The 17,299-nt window shown below is 36.2% G+C and overlaps 1 protein-coding gene and 1 pseudogene across 1 annotated transcript in view; one reads left to right on the forward strand and one right to left on the reverse strand.

Moving 5' to 3' along the window:
• The window catches only part of Dnajc1 (DnaJ heat shock protein family (Hsp40) member C1), a 183,139-nt gene that overhangs the window by 15,645 nt on the left and 150,195 nt on the right, over window positions 1-17,299 (forward strand). The window lies entirely within an intron of this gene.
• Window positions 2,000-2,499, reverse strand: LOC129666567 (40S ribosomal protein S14-like; annotated as a pseudogene).

The following is a 17,299-nucleotide window of genomic DNA, read 5'->3' on the forward strand; positions in this document are numbered from 1 at the left end:
TAATAATAATAATAATAATAATAATAATAATAATAATAATAATAATATAAATCCTGAATTAAAGAAGTCAATGTTAGGACTTCTGTAAATTCTCTCCCTCCTTTCTTTTCTTTCTACAATCTTGCAGTGTGGTCTAGGATGGTTTGGAGCTTATGATTTTCCTCCTGTATAACTAATTTTTAGTATTACAGATATATACTACCATGACTTGCTTTATGTTTTCTAATATTCCATATGTTAATATAATAAACTATAAATTAATGAGCAAGTAGGTATCCAAAAGTCAAATAGGGTCACAGCCATTGCACTGTATTCTTACCTACTTTTCAAATGCTACCTACTCAGGAACAGAACTGCAGTGTCAGCTGGCAGTCCCACTATTGAGTATACAGCCACAAGGCAATTAAATTAATATGTCCAAAAGAGACCTACATTTCCATTGCAATACTGTTCACAATACCCAAGATATGGAATCAGTCTGTATGGGATGAGGGATGAAACAAATGTAGAATGAATGAAATATTTCTCGGCAACAAAAAAGGAAATTCTGTCATTTGCAACAGATGGAACTGTAGGACATTATGTTAAGTTCATCAGTCACAGAAACACATAAATGTGTTTGGAAAGTAAAAGCTAACCTCAGAATAACTAAGGAATATAATGATGGATACCATAGCCTGGAAACAATGTAGGAGAAAGAAGATGGAGAAGCACTAGATAACAGGTATAGGATACAGTTGGATAGGTGGAAGAATTTATGTTCTGTAGCATAGTAGTATAAGTATGGCTGACAAGAATTGATTTCAGAGTAGTTGATAGGAAGGGATATGAATGTTCCTAGCACAGGGAAATAGCATATGGAAAGATATGCCAGTTACCTTGATCCATATCACCGCACATTAGATACATATGTACTTAAATGCCCTGCAGAGTCCCATAAGTAACTACAATTATTACCTGTTAATTAAAAGTGTTTTAAAATCATTAAAAAAAAATGGTAGCTAGACTTGATGGAAGAAGCCTATAATCCCAGCTACTTGGGAGGCTGCAGCAAATTAAAGGCCTGCCTAGACCACAAAGTGAATTCAGGACCAGCCTGGGCAACTTACTGAGACTCATCTCAAGAATAAGATGTAGGCTGGAGATGTGGCTGAGAAATAAAGCATTTTATAAATGTGTTTGAAGCCCTGTACTATAAAACAAACAAAAAAGTTTTACTAGTATTTGTTGTTTTGTTTTGTTTTTATTTGTTTGTTTCTGAGACAGGGTTTCTCTATAGCCCTGGCTGTCCTGTACTCCCTTTGTAGACCAGCCTGGCCTCGAACTCAGAGAGATGTACCTGCCTCTGCCTCCCCAAGTACTGGGATCAAAGGCATGTGTCACCACATCCGGCTGCTACTTTTTCTTAAAAGCTCACTCTAAACTTAATTCCACCATAGGATTTTCTCTATTGTCTATTCTAATCAGATATGACTACTTTCAACTCCATGCAATTTTTTTGCTGGGGTGGGGATGGTGGGAATAGAATGAGCATATAACCAGGGCTCCAAATATACCAATATCATGTTCTGTGACTGAGCTACATACACCTCAGTCCTGGTGGCAAATAATTTACAGATTTTTTAAATGATGCCATTACAGTATATTCTATATTTATTACACAACTGACAAGAAAAACAATTTTTAGTACAAGAATGCCAATCTATCCCCTCCTCCTAATTTACATATTTTAAAAAATTATGTATATGAGTGTGGACCTGCACATGTGTGTGTACATGATGTGTGTAGGTGCCTGGTTCCCACAGAGGCCAAAAAGGGCACCAGATCCCCAGGAACTGGAGTTGTAGTTGTGAGCCACCATGTGGGAATTCTGGGAACTGAACCTGGGTTCTCTGCAGTAGGTGCTCTCTCAAGACCGAACAGATTCTTCTCCTCCTTCTCTTCCTCTTCCTCCTCCTCCTCTGCTGCTTCTGCTTCTGCTGCTTCTTCCTCTTCTTCTTCAGCTTACACAAAAAAGTTTAACAGAAAATAATTTGAGAAGTCCTGTTCGCAGACGGTGACCATGATGACCTCCCTTCCTTCGAGTGCTGTCAGAGGGGACAGGCTGACATCCTCAATGTGCCCATTCTTCAGCCATGAGCAAGCAAGAACTCTGAGGGCTGACTGGGCTCCAGGTTCAGGGGTCTTGGTCCTGTTTCCTCCTGTGGCCCGGACTTTGATATGCAGGGCAGCTCCTTGTACCTCTGGCCATGTCTTAGGCAGCCAGCATGGCTGCATATGGAGAGGACTCATCTTGGTCAGCTTTTACCTTCATTCCACCAGTCACTTGGCAGATGGTTTCCCTGCCAGAAAGATTGGTAACATGGACAAAGGTATCATTGATGCATACAAAAGATGTGGCAGACACCAAATACATTCTCTCCTTCAGCCACTTGGGGTCCAAGGCTAATGACTTGTTCTTCCTTCCCCTTGTTTTTCCTTCCCTTTTCGAGGTGCCATTTCTGAATGTCATTGCCAGACTCCTCCACCGAAAAAAGAGTTCCAACAGATTCTAATTTCTAGTTCATTCCAGATGGTATGCAGTTAATATATTACAAGTTAATAAAAAGTAGAATTATGGTTCAGAGTAAGGTATCTAGTCTTTATACCAGTAATTGAAAAGATAAGAATAATTAAAGGAAAATATAATTTTGTAGTTTGCTTAAGAAAATCATTTGCTTAAGTATAAAATTGGAAGACCTAATTTGACCTTAACAGAAATAAATGCTTATTTTATTTGAGTACATGTTGAATTAGCCCAACTATTTGGCTTTGCTTTTTTAAAAAATTCTACCCATAATTTTTGTTAATACACATACAACAAGATGAGCATAAAAATGTAAAGCATTTTGTATTATTATGTTATTAACAACCTTGGTGGTATATTTTAAAAGGGGCTCTAACAAACTGTTTTAATCTGTGCAAATGGAGTAGAGATTCTGGGACAGTTTCCAATAGGAACATACGCAGTGAAAAGGAAAGTTACAGGAGATATATGATCACTGAGTTGAAATGTTTGAAGCTGGCTGTGATGGTTCATGCCTGTAATCCTTGTACTCACCTGGGCAAAGAGGATTCCTGCAAATTGGTGATCAGCTGGAGCTATGTTGTGAGACCCTTTTTGAAACAAATACACACCTCCACATTAGTTTTTAAAATATAGTCTTAACATTTTCACTTAGACTTTTCCATTCTGAAAAAATTTTTTTCTCAGCCTTTAAAAACGCAACAAAAATAGTAATATTTCTTGAGTGAGGGAGATGAAGGCCCAGGGTAAAGTGCTTGGCACAGAATTGTAAGGACCTGAGTTTAAATTTACATAAATCTAAGCACGCTGTCTCTAATCACAGTGTTCTTAAGTTGAGATGGGAGATGGAGATAGAATGCCCCCAGAAGCTTGCAGGTCTGCTGAATGCTCCAGCAGACAACAGAGGACCCTGCTTCCAGCTAAAGTCAAGAAGTGACACTTACATTACACTCTGTCCTCCACATGGACACCTTGGTGCGTGTGCTCCTGTGCGCACATGCACATACTAAAAATGATAACATGCCTCTCTATATTTCTCACCCAGCTTTCCCAGATGTCTTTCTAACCTTAGCAAACCTTCCATCACCAGGAAGTTAACACTGATACAGTTTGTAAGCCTACCTGCAAATCCTTCAGAGTAAGGGAATAGGGGAATAGGGAACTGCATCAGACATGGGATGGGAAAGGGAGCTCCCCTTTTCTGAGGAATGGGAGGGGATGGAGTGAGGGTGAGGTTGGAAGGGGAGGAGGGATGGAGCTTCAACCAAGATGTAAAGTAAATTAAAAAAAAAGAAATTAAAAAAAAAGAAAATTGAAAATCTGATTCCAAGTAGAGTGTTTTACAGGTAGCGTAGATGGCACAATTGCTTGGGAGTATTAGCTTCCTGACTCAGATACTATATATTAAGGTCTTTTTGCATTGTTTAGTAGGGAAAAAAAGGAAAACCTTAATACTTTTTAGCTCCTGGGTGTTTGTATTTTGGTCACCTGCCTGAGATCAGGTCTAAATTCACATCCCAAACTGACTTAGCGATTATTCAGGACACATATAGAAATATCTGTGCATTGAGCCACATGAGTTGTTGCTTGGGTTTAATAATTGCTACTTTAAAGTTTTTATTTGATTCAAAGTTTAGTTTATGTGCTATCTAGAAAAGAAGGAAGTGAATTTTGGAGAGGAATCTGGTAATACTTTGTCAAATCTTCATGTTATGGATTAATTAAACGTACCTAGATTGAAACTTTTAGCTAAAGAGTGTTTACTTGGCATAGTGTATCATTTTGTTTTTATTTCTCTTAAAGTCTGATGGTAGCTAAGATAAACTTCTGAATTTTGTCTGGTATTTAAATACTGAGCCCTAGGATTCTGCTTCTGGCTCATGAGACTATTTCAGGAGTAGGGACAACTATGTGATGAATGTCTCCTCCAGTCTCTGCCTACCTCTGAGAAAGCATCACTGTGCTCTGGCTGCTCTAGAGCAGAGCTAGGGTTCTCTGCTGCTATTTCCTGTTGTTTACCATTAGCCCTGCTGCTCCTTACTGATGCTGCTGCTTCTGATGAGTTCTCTTTACTGTAGTTATACTGGTGTTAGGGAAGAAAAGAGAAATAGGAGAGCCTGTTGGTCACCTGATTTTATGAAAGGACTAAGAGGAAAGCCAGCCTCCCAGGCTTGTCTCTTCCTTCACTGATCTTAACATGTTCATAGGGGTCAATAAATAAGCCCCTGTCCCAAAAAGACAGAATCCTTTGGCCCTTTGCATTTTCTGATTTACAAAGATGAGTTGAGAAAAGCCAGAGCTGAGAACATCCCTTGTTCCTGAAATGCAAGAGCAACCATTTCAAGCTGCTGTTAATCTTCGTTGGGTCTGTATTCCTTCAGACTTGTCCTTAACCTACCAGTTAGCATTTTGACTAGATGGTTTTGTTTATTTGTTCATTTGCTTGAGGTATAATTTCACAGTGTCATCCTGGCTGGCCTGGAACTCCCTATGTAGACTAGGCTGGTCTTGAATCCGAAGAGATCCTCTTGTCTGCCTTCCAAGTACTGATATTAAAGGCTTGCACCACCATGCCTGGCTTTAACTAGTAATTTTTAAATTATTAAGATTCAGTGATAACTAGTGTGGTTGGAGAAAACCTGGCATGATGTTTTAGCTGAGTAGGATAATATTGATGCCTTTGAGGGTGTGAAGAGCATAAAGTAAAGAGCGACGTGTGGTGTTGCACTCCTGTAATCTTGACATTTGGGAGGCTGAGACCTCAGGAAAAGAAGTTTGAAGACAGCTTTGACTACAAAGGATTTTGAGGCCAGGCTGGGCTCCATGCGATCTTGTCTTAAAAACAAATAAAAAATGTAATACAGAGACACAACGTCGATGTGGATGGCCTTAGTTTAACCTTGAACAGCCACATCTTTTTACAGTCTTCCGTACTTCACAGAAATAAAGTTTTTGACATAAGCCAGTATTTCACAAGATGTTAATTACCAAATATTTGAACACCTTGTTGCTGTGTGGTTTTCTAATTTTTAGAGTGTGTGGAAATAGGATCCTTGCTCTCAAATATACATAGTTAAAAGAAGCCATTTGCCTGTTTTAGAAGCAGAAAGACGAGTCAGCAGTAAGCCTGTTACTCTCTTTAAAAATATATTGTGGATTGGGAGGGAATGAGGGATGGGGCTATGGCTGGGATACAAAGTAAATAACCTGTGATTAATATAAAAATAAAAATTATTACTAAAAATAATTAAAATAATTAAAAATAATTTGCAGCTTTTCCAGATGCAAAGTTTTTCTTAAAAGTACTAAAGTGTAGTCACAGATACAGATGTTTATGCGGCAGCTCTGAGGCCTGTGACTTACAGTCTCCTTCAGCATGCTCGAGACTTTCTCCAGTACAGTTTTGCCCTTCTGAAAGTACTCTTTATCTGATTTTTTCCTAGGAGAAAAATTAAGGTGAAATCTAACATCAGAACAAACAACCAAACAAAAACCAAATCTTCATGCCAAAACACTTGAATAGTTGTCATTTCATGGTTTAGTATATTTGGGTTTCTGAATAACCTTTCTTCTTTTGAAAATGATTCCTCATTAAAACCAGATGAGAGTAGCAAAGGACACTAAAATTCAGATATGCCTCATGGAATTTGCAGAATTCATCAATACATGCAACAATGATTTATAATTGCATTTGGTCTTAACACATATCAGTGTGGATCTAATGGGCACAGTAAGAGAGCTAGAACAAAACACTAAGGTGAAAGGGTTAATTGGCCTTGCACAGTTCAATTTGCCACTCTAGTGGCACTTTCTGTTGTCTGTGTCAACAGAGTTGCTAAGTACTTTCCCACTAAGCTGCCACTCTTTTATTTATACAGTTGAACCACCAATGAGGAATGGGTCAGTTTACCAGTTGTCAGGCCTTTTCTTCCTGCCTTTTCAGAGCACTTCATGCTTTTTTACTCCAGCTGTTGCTACATACCTCCCTGATCTTTCCCTAGACCCATGGCTTGCTTTCTTTCTTAAAAAAAAAAAAAAAATAATAATAATAATAATAAATATATATATGTATGTATATTTATTTATTTATTTTTTAACAGTGTTTCCTTTGCTCTTACAAGTTTATTTGAGCATATGGACATGCATACTTGGTTCAACTACTCTGTATTTCCTTCTTTCTCTGCTCTCCTTTTACCAAATCATACCTCTAAAACTAGTTCAACCTTTCAATACTTCTTTGAAAGTCACCTTTAAAAAAATACTTAAAAATTGTAAGTATGATATCTATAGATAAAAGTCCTATTTAACCAGCCTTTAATTATTAGTACCTCACCCTATTATAAATTAACATATTGAAATATACTTCTAGACTATTTTTTATTACCAAGTTAATAAATATATTCATAACTGTAACTGCTGGAAATTTACATAAATGTTCATATGTTTGTTTCTTTTTCTTTCTTTTTTTTTCATATTTTGAGACAGGGTTTTTCTGTATAGCTTTGGCTACCCTGGACTCGCTTTGTAGACCAGGCTGGCCTTGAACTTATAGCAGTCCACATGCCTCTGCCTCCCTGAGTGCTGGGATTGAAGGCATGTGCCACCAAGCCCGACTGCTTATTTTTTCACTCTATGTATATTATACGTACATAGAAAGATGTATATATAGTATATTGGAATTTTTTATTAAAACTGTTAAGTGTTTTATATTGTTTTGTATGTGGCATTTCAGTTATCTGTTAATTGATGTTTAAGTTATTATCAGTCTCTTTCTCTATTTTAAGCAATGCCACAGTAAGTAATATATTCCTAGGGTATTTTTGGGGAGGGAGTAGGGGGAGAACAGTGTTTTCCAAACAAGTAATGAAACCAGATTAGTAGGTTCGAATCTACATTGCAAAAAGAATAGAAAGCAATGGAAAATATTAGTGTTAAGGATACTTACTTTTTTGTACTATAAATGTGTTAAGTTCTGAGTTGTGTTACTAAATTTTTCTGCTGCTGTAGGTATCAAACAAGAAGTATAATTTGTGCTGTAGGTTGTATGCCTAGTGATAGCTTATCTGAGGTGAGGCTGCAAAGTATGAATCTTGTTAGAGCCAGTTTTTAGAGTGGTTATACCCTCGTTTATATCCCCAGTACTCTAATTAGAATTTAATATTACAGTCAGTACTATTACATCTTTTTTTATTCCTGAGAGGAGAAAAAAAACAAAACAAAACAAAACAAAACAAAAAAACACCTCATCTTATTTCATTGCATTTTTAACTAATGAGGTTAAGTATATAATTTATTTCTTATAGAAAGGTATTAATTAAGACTTGACTGATATGCTATTATTCTTGACAGTCATATTAAAACTAGAGAAACCTTTATCTCTGTAGTCTTTTCTAAAATTTCCTTTTGTCTTTTTTTTTTCATTAGTTTATTTACTGTACATCTCGTTGAAACTTCCCCTCCCTCCTCTCCTCAGTCTTTCCCTCTCAACTCCCTTTCCCCAATTTCCATCTCCCTTTTTCTGAGACCTCCCCTGAATATCAGCCCACCTTGGCATATCAAGTTGCAGTAGGACTAGGCACTTCTTTTCCTATTGTGGCTAGGCAAGGCATCCCAGTTAGGGGAAAGGGATCCAAAGGCAGGCAACAGAATCAAAGATAGCACCAGCTTTTGCTGTTAGGAGTTCCACATGAAGACCAAGCTACACAGCTGGTGTATGAGCAGAGGGCCTAGGCCCATCCCATGCATGCTCTCTGTTCTGCAGTTCAGTCTCTGTGGGCCCAGGTTAGTTTGATTCTGGAGGTTTTCTTGTGGTGGCCTTGACCTCTCTGGCTCCTTCAGTCTTTCCTACTCCTCTTTCATAGGATTTTCAAGCTCTGCCTAATGTTTGGCTGTGGTTCTTTGCATCTGTTCCCATCAGCTTCTGGTGAAGCCTCTCAGAGGACAGTTATGCCTAGCATAACTGTATAAAAGAATATCATTAATGTCAGGGATTAGCTCTCTCCCATGAGATGGGTCTCAAGTTGGGCTGGGCATTCATTGGCCATTCCCTCAATTTCTGTTCCATCTGTATTCCTGTACATCTTGTAGGCAGGATAATTTGTGGGTCGAAGGCTTTGTGGGTTGGTGTCCCCATCCCTCCAATGGAAGTCTTGCCTGGTTATAGGAAGTGGCCTTTTTAGGGTTCATATCCCCTGTTGCTAGGAGTATTAGCTAGGATCACCTTCATAAATTCCTGGGAGTTTCCCTTGTCCTAGGTTTCTGGCTTATCCCAGAGATACCCCCCCCCATCTTCAGTTCTCTTTTCCTCATCCTCCCCACACTTGATCCCTGTTTCTCTCCCATCCTCCTCTCCCACCAACTTCCCTCCCTCCATCAACCTCTGGTATCCATTTTATTTCCCTTTCTTAGTGAGATCCAAGCATCCTCCTTTGGGCCTTCTTTTGTTACTTCGCTTCTTTAGTTCTGTGGATTGTAGCATAGTTATCCTGCACATTAAGGCTATTTATGAGTGAGTAAATATCTATTTTTTTATGAGTTATGAGTCTTTTTGGGTCTGGGTTACTTCACTCAGGATTATATTTTCTGGTTTCATTCATTTGCTTGCAAATTTTATGATGTCTTTGTTTTTAAAGGGTAAGTAATATTCCATTGTACAAATGTACTATATTTTCGGTATCCATTCTTCAGTTGAGGGACATCTAGATTATTTTCAGTTCCTGGCTATTACGAATAAAGTTGCTATGAACATAGTTAAATAAGTGGCTCTGTGGTATGGTGGAGCATCTTTTGGTTATATGCCCAGGAGTGGTATAGCTGGGTCTTGAGGTAAAATTATCCCTAATTACCTGAGAAACCATCAAATTGATTTCCAAAGTTGTTTATACAAGTTTACACTCCCACCAGCAATGGAGGAGTGCTCTCCTTGCTCCACATCCTCGCCAGCATGTTCTGTCCCTTAACTTTTTGATCTTAGCCATTCTGAAGGGCATAAGATGGAATCTCAGTCATTTTGATTTGCATTTCTCTGATACCTAAGGATGTTGAGCATTCCTTTAAGTGCTTCTTGGCCTTTCGAGATTTCTCTGTTGAGAATTCTATGTTTGGCTCTGTACCTCATTTTTTAATTGGGTTATTTGGTTGCTGGTGTTTAATTTCTTGAGTTCTTTATATATTTTGGATATTAGCTCTCTAGCAGATGTAGGATCGGTGAAGAAATTTTTCTAGTCTGTGGGCTGCCATTTTGTTCTGTTGATAGTGTCCTTTGCCTTACAGAAGTTTTTCAGTTTCATGAGGTCCCATTTATTAATTATTGATCTTAGTGACTGAGCTGTTAGTGATCTGTTCAGGGAGTTTTCTCCTGTGCCAATGAATTCAAGCCTATTTCTTACTTTCTCTTCTATTAGATTTAATATATCAGGTTTTATGTTAAGGTCTTTGATCCACTTGGACTTGAATTTTGTACAGGGTGATTAATACGGATCTATTTGCATTCTTCTACATGCAGATATCCAGTTAGACCAGAAACATTTGTTGAAGATGCTGCCTCTTTCTATTGCATGATTTTAGCTTCTTTGTCAAAAATCAAGTGTCTATAGGTGTGTGGGCTTATTTCTGGCTCTTTGATTGGATTCCATTGATCAACCTGTTTGTTTTTATGGCAATACCATGTAGTTTTTATTACCTATTGCTTTGTAGTACAGCTTGAAATCAGGGATGATGATACATACCCCTAGCAGTTCTTTTATTGTACAGGATTGTTTTAACTATACTGAGTTTTTTTTATTTTTTCATATGAAGTTGAGTATTGTTCAAGATCTATAAAGAATTGTGTTGGAATTTTGATGGGAATTGTGTTGAATCTGTAGATTGCTTTTGCTAAGATGGTCATTTGCCATTTTTACTATGTTAATCCTACCAATCCATGAGCATGGAAGATCTTTCCACTTTCTGATATCTTCTTCAATTTCTTTAGAGACTTGGAAGTTCTTGTCATACGGGTCTTTCATTTACTTGGTTAGAGTTGCACCAAGATATTGTATATTATTTGTGGCTATTATGAATGGTGTTGTTTCCCTAATTTCTTTTTTAGCTTCTTTTTCGTTTGTATAAAAAAGGGCTACTGATATTTTTCTTTTGAGTTGATTTTGTATCCAGACACTTTGATGAAGATATTTATCAGCTGTAGGAATTCTCTGGGAAAGTTTTTGGGTTGCTTATGATACTTCCATATCATCTGCAAATAGGGATACTTTGACTTCTTCCTTTTCAGTTTGTATCCCCTTGATCTCCTTTAGTCGACTTATCGCTCTAGCTAAAATGTCAAGTATTATATTGAATATATACAGAGAGAGTGGACAGTCTTGTCCTATCCCTCATTTTAGTAGAATTGCTTTAAGTTTCTCTCCATTTAATTTGACATTGCTATGGGTTTACTGTTGCCTTTATCGTATTTAGGTATGGGCCTTTTATCCTTAATCTCTCCAAGACTTTTATCATGAAGGAGTATTGGATTTTGTCAAACACTTTTTCAGTATCTAAGAGATGATCATGGTTTTCTTTCAATTTGCTTATATGGTGGATTACATTGATGGATTTTTGTATGTTGAACCAACCTCGTATCCCTGGGATGAAGGCTACTTGATCATAGTATATGTTGTTTTTAATGTGTTCTTTGACTTGGTTTGTGAGTATTTTATTGACTATTTTTGCATCAATGTTCATAAGGGAGATTGGTCTGAAATTCTCCTTTGTTTAGCCTTTGTGTAGTTTAGGTAGCAGGGTGGCTGTGGCCTCACAGAATGAGTTTAGCAATGTTCCTTCTGTTTCTATTTTGTGGAATAGTTTGAGGAGTATTAGTATTAGCTCTTCTTCAAAAGTCTAGTGGAATTCTGCATTAAAACCATCAGGCTTTTTTGTTTGGGAAAGTTTTAATAACTGCTTATATTTCCTTAGGTGTTATAGGTCTATTTAAATTGTTTACCTGATCTTGATTTAACTTTGGTAAGTGTTATCTAGCAAGAAAATCATCCATTTTGTTTCGTTTTTTTCCAGTTTTGTTAAGTACAGGTGTTTGAAGTAAGACCTAATGATTCTTTGAGTTTTAATCAATTTATTGTTTTAAATTTATTTATTTTATTATGATCAATTTATTTATTATATTTATGCTCAATTTATTTATTTAGTCAGTTTGATTATTTCCTGCTATCTGCTGTTCTTGGGTATGTTTGCTTCTTTTTCTTCTAGAGCTTTCAGTTGTGCTGTTAAGTTGCTAGTATGAGATCTGTCCAGTTTCTTTGTGAAGGCATGTAGTGCTGTGAATTTTTCTCTTAACACTGCTTTCATTGTTTCCCATAAGTTTGGGTATATTGTGCCTTGAATATATTGAATGTTAGAAAGTCTTAAATTCTTTATTTCTTCCTTGACCCAGTGGTCATTGGATAGAGAGTCGTTCAGTTTCCATGAGTTTGTAGGGTTTCTGTTGTTGAAGTTCAGCTCTAATCCATGATGGTCTGATAAGATACAAGGAGTTATTTTAATATTCTTGTATCTGTTAAGGCTTGCTTTGTGACCTAGCATGTGGTTAGTTTTGGAGGAGGTTCCATGAGGTACAGAGGAAAAGTTATATTCTTTTGTGTTCTATAGATAATCTGTTAGATCCATTTGATTCATAACATCTGTTAATTTCATTATTTCTCTGTTTAGTTTCTGTCTTGATGACCTATTCATTGGTGAAAGTGGGGTGTTGAAGTCTCCCATTATTAATGTGTGGGATTTGATGTGTGATTTAGGCTTTAGTAATGTTTATTTTACTAGTGTGGGTGCCCTTGCATTTGGGGCATAAATGTTCAGATTGAAGTGTCATCTTGGTGAATTTTTCCTTTGAGTATCAAGTGTCCTTTCCCATCTCTTTTGATTAATTTTGGTTGAAAGTCTATTTCATTAGCTAGTGAATGGCTACTCCAGCTTGCTTCTTGGGTCTGTTTGGTTGGAAAACCTTTTTCTAGCCTTTTACTCTGAGGTAATATCTTTGTTGCTGAAGTGTATTTCTTGTATGCAACAGAATGATGGATCCTGTTTTCATGTCCATTCTGTTAGCCTATGTCTTTTTATTGGGAAATTGAGTCCATTGATGTTGAGAGATATTAATGACCAATGATTATTAATTCCTGTTATTTTGATGTTGCTGTTGTTGTTAGTGGTAGTGTGAGTATGTGTTTCCCTTTTTTTATTTTGCTGGTGTAGAGTTATTTATTTCCTGTGTTTTCTTGGCTGTACTTATCTTCTTTGGATTGGAATTTTCCTTCTAGTATCTTCTGTAGGGCTGGATTTGTGGATAAATATTGTTTAAATTTGGTTTGTCATGTAATCTCTCTCTATGTGATTAAAAGTTTTCTATCTATTGTGATTAAAAGTTTGTTGGGGAGAGTAGTCTAGGTTGACATCTGTGGTCTCTTAAGAGTCTGCAATATATCTGCCCAGGCTCTTGTAGTTTTTAGTCTCTGTTGAGAAATCGTGTGTAATTCTGAGAGGTCTGCCTTCATATGTTATTTGGCCTTTTCTCCTTGCTGCTTCCAATATTCTTTCTTTGTTCTGTCCATTTAGTGTTTTGATTAGTATATGGTGGGAGGATTTCCTTTTCTGGTCTAGTCTGTTTGGTGTTCTGTAGGCTTGTATGTTTATAGGCATCTCTTTCTTTAGGTTGGGGAAGTTTTCTTCTATGATTTTGTTGAAAATATATTCTGGGCCTTGCAGTTGGGAGTCTTCTTTTTCTTCTATTCCTATTACTCTTAGGTTTGGTCTTATCATAGTGTCCCATATGTTTGGTATCAGGAACTTTTTGGATTTAACATTTTCTTTGACCAATGTATCAATTTCTTCAATTATATCTTCTACACCTGAGAATCTCTCTTTTAGCTCATGTATTCTGTTGGTGATGCTTTGTCTGTACTTCCAGTTCTCTTCCCTAATTTTTTCCTCTCCAGGATTCCCTCAGTTTGTGTTTTCTTTATGGTTTCTATTTCCATTTTCAGGTCTTGAATAGTTTTATTCATTTCCTTCCCCTGTTTGATTGTATATTCCTGTATTTCTTTAAAGCATTTATTCATTTCCTGTTTAAAGGCCTCTATCATCTTTAGAAGGTTGGATTTAAGGTCATCATCTTGTGCTTTGGTTGTGTCAGGATATCCAGGGCTTGTTGTAGTAGGATAGCTGGGCTCAGGTGCTGCCATATTGGCCTGGCTCTTGTTTGTTATGTTCTTTCGCTGGCCTTCAGCTATCTGGTTTTCCCTGGTGCCAGCTGGATGTTCCTGATGTCTGCAGGATTCCTGGATTTTCCTGGGGCCTGCAGGCCTCTTCAGGAAGGCAGGCAGAGGTATGGACTGGATATTGGAGTTCAAGGGAGCTCTAGGGAAGTGAGCATAAGATGGAGAGCTTAATGAATGATTACGAAAGATAATTTTTGTTGACTGTAGCACATTATATTAAATCAGGTTTATCTCAATTTTATTTTGAAACACAATTCTTTTACTTAATATGACTATACTTGGAAAATAACATTTAAAGAATTGATGTTTTTCAATATAAGAATTTATTAATACCCAAATTTCATTATGTCCATTTTATTGTAGAAGAGAACACAGGTTCAAGGTGAGTGACTGGAAATGTATCTTTCCTTTTTTAAGACCAAAATAGAGTGATAGACTCCCATTATTGAATAGGTTATTCTAATATAATTTTGTTCCTTTCAGATTGGTTTTTCCTGGTAGTGTAGATATGGTTCCTCAGCTAGTCACTGTTGGTGTTAGTGTTGGTTACTAGAAAATCCAAACCTGCCATTGTGCTTCATTTGCTTTTGAGATCACATAGAAAGTTAAGTTCCTCAGTGATGATGGTTCAGATTCCAAAAGTATAAGTTTTCTTCTTTGATTGGAGGAATTTTGATTTTTTTTTTTTACAAGATTCAGACTTAGAGTATGTAACATGTAGCCCTGTTAATGAGGTAATTGTGTACGAATATGTCCTAATTTTATTTGGGGGCATCCCTTATTATTTGATAAATTGACAGTTTAAAAATTTTTAGTTAACCTTGGTTTATAAAATTATAAACAAAGTTGGAAGCTGATTTGAAAAATGGTGTCAGAATTAAGAGCTGTCAGCTTTCTATTTTTTTTTTTTTTTAAGTAGGACTCTTTATTGGACTGTATAATGCCATTTAGGTATTCTAGTTGTTTTCTGTTTTCAACTGAAAATTATCCTATTTCCAGTTCTTGGTACAAGATAAGAAATATATGAGCAGCTGTGCTCCAGTAGTAGCTAGATTAAAATAGTTGTGATTGATTAGTCTGTTCTATGCAGACTATGGCTTTAGCCTTCTGATTTCTTGGAGCAAGTAACTACTTATGTTTGACAAGCATGGATTATTTATAAGACTGATTTAATAGTAGTTCCTCTTTAGGGAAAACAGGTCAATAGATTAGATAAAATATCATTTGTAGGATTTACTTTAAAGGCCTAGTTTTTTTCTGATTTGAATTAATCACGTGCTCAAACTTCATTCTGTTCTGCACTTTCCTTCAGATATGTTGAAAGCTGCTGCTTAATTTTAATAATAAGGTTAAATTAATACCTTTTTCTTAGATTTAAATAGTTACTTTTTATTAGAAAATTCAGAGTAATACTTAAATAAAGTTTTAGCTGTTCATTCCTGATTATTATATTTTTTTTCTTAGTCTCTGTATAAAAAAAAAGTACTCAAAGTATGGTCTAAAAGCTGGCATGGTTTTTGAATTGTTTGTTAATTGCTTGCAATGAGACAAATACAGTAATTAAAAAAATAGCCATCAAGAAAATTTTATACCAGTATGGCAGAATAATTTAATCACTACTGAATTTAATAATAACTTGGGTTATATTTTACATAGCTTTAATTTAAAATTCCATGCATGTAGAATTCATTTATATTTAAAAAATATTGAAAATAAAATAAACCAGATCATATTTCAAATCAGTGAACAACAGAACACATTTCTTTTATTAGTATGTTTGGTTTTTTTGTTTATCTAAACAGGGTTTCTCTGTGTAGCCTTGGCTGTCCTGGACTCGCTTTGTAAACCAGGCTGGCCTTGAGCTCACAATGATCCTCCTGCCACTGCCTCCCCAAGTGCCAGCAAGCCCAGCTCAGAATATATTTTTAAATGTTACACCATTGCATATAAGGTAAGAATATAAAGAGAAATAAGAGAGTGAGCTCAAATTGTAGATTCTAATTTTCCTAAACAGTTTTTTTGAGTGCTGCCAAAAGCTCTGTGCAGACTAGGAAGTATTCAGTCTCATAGAGATGTTTCATACTCACTGTTAATAACAATTTCAATAGAACTAATTTAAATTATGACATCAAACTTTTGTTTTATTATTTGTAGAAAATAAATTTTAGCTGGATGATGGTGGTGCATGCCTTTAATTAATCCCAGCACTTGGGAGGCAGAGGTGGTCAGATCTCTGTGAGTTCAAGGCCACCCTGGTCTACAGATTGAGTTCCAGGACAGCCATGGCTACACAGAGAAACCCTGTCACAAAAAACTTAAAAAAAAAAAAAAAGACAAACTATATAGTGTTTCTGAAAGGAAGGTATACTTAAAAATTGTGGGGTTTTATGTCAGGTATTATGCTAATATTTATTGCAAAGATTCTTAATTCTACTTTCAAATATTGTATTCTTTTAATTTCTCATAGGCCTTAAAACTTTCTAAGTAATTTGGTCTTGATAAATACATAGTAAAGGATAAAATACGATTTCTTAAAATTAGTTTAGCTCCTCAGGGCTAAGGATGATCTTGGTAGATTACTTACCTAGCATGTGTGAGGATCTGGATCAGTACCCATCCCTAGGGAGTGTATGCCTTGTAAGGATGAATTATGCTGCTAAATGTGTGCAGTTAATCGTTTGTCATGAGTAAAAGACATCTAGGTGTTTTAACTCCTAGTACTGAATGGAACTATTGATAAGTCAGATCTAAGGTTTTCTAATTCAAAGGTGTTATGTCACATATAATTAGACAGATATTGCTTATGCTTCTCAGTCAAGAATTACATTATTATAAACTAAAGTATCATCCTGCCTAGTATGGAATAAAGTTTAGAAATATTTGTATAAAAAAAGCAACTAGATGTTATTTGATTGTGATACACACACACATACATCTGCGATGGCTATTCTGGCTGGTCTACTTGACTACATGTACAATTAACTAAAACCCAAGGCAACTGGGTACACCTGTGAGGTTTTTTTTTCTTTCTTTCTTTCTTTCTTTTCTTCTCTTAATTAACTCATTTGGAAAGGGAAGACCCACTTTTAATCTGGATCTTGGGTTGAGAGGATACACTTTTAATCTAGATCTTATAAGTGGGATAATCCACCTTCTAGTGTGACAACCTATGTAAAGGACATGGAGGAAGGGAACTTGCTTTCTCTTTGCTTGCTTGTTCTCACTCTCGCTGGCAAGTGTATTCCTTCACTGGAATTGGAGCCTACTTCTTTGGGATTGTTGTATTCATTGAAGACATGTTGATATCGATTGATCAACTCTTATATTCTTGAACTTTCTGTTGGTAGATTGCCAGTTTTGGACTAGCTAGATCACAGACTATAAGCCAGTCTAATATATATACACACACATATGTGTATTTGTGCTATATATATATATATATATATATATATATATATATATATATATA

Source organism: Psammomys obesus, unplaced genomic scaffold, assembly GCF_907164565.1.
Source record: "Psammomys obesus unplaced genomic scaffold, mPsaObe1.curated_primary_1811, whole genome shotgun sequence".
Lineage (NCBI taxonomy): Eukaryota > Metazoa > Chordata > Mammalia > Rodentia > Muridae > Psammomys > Psammomys obesus.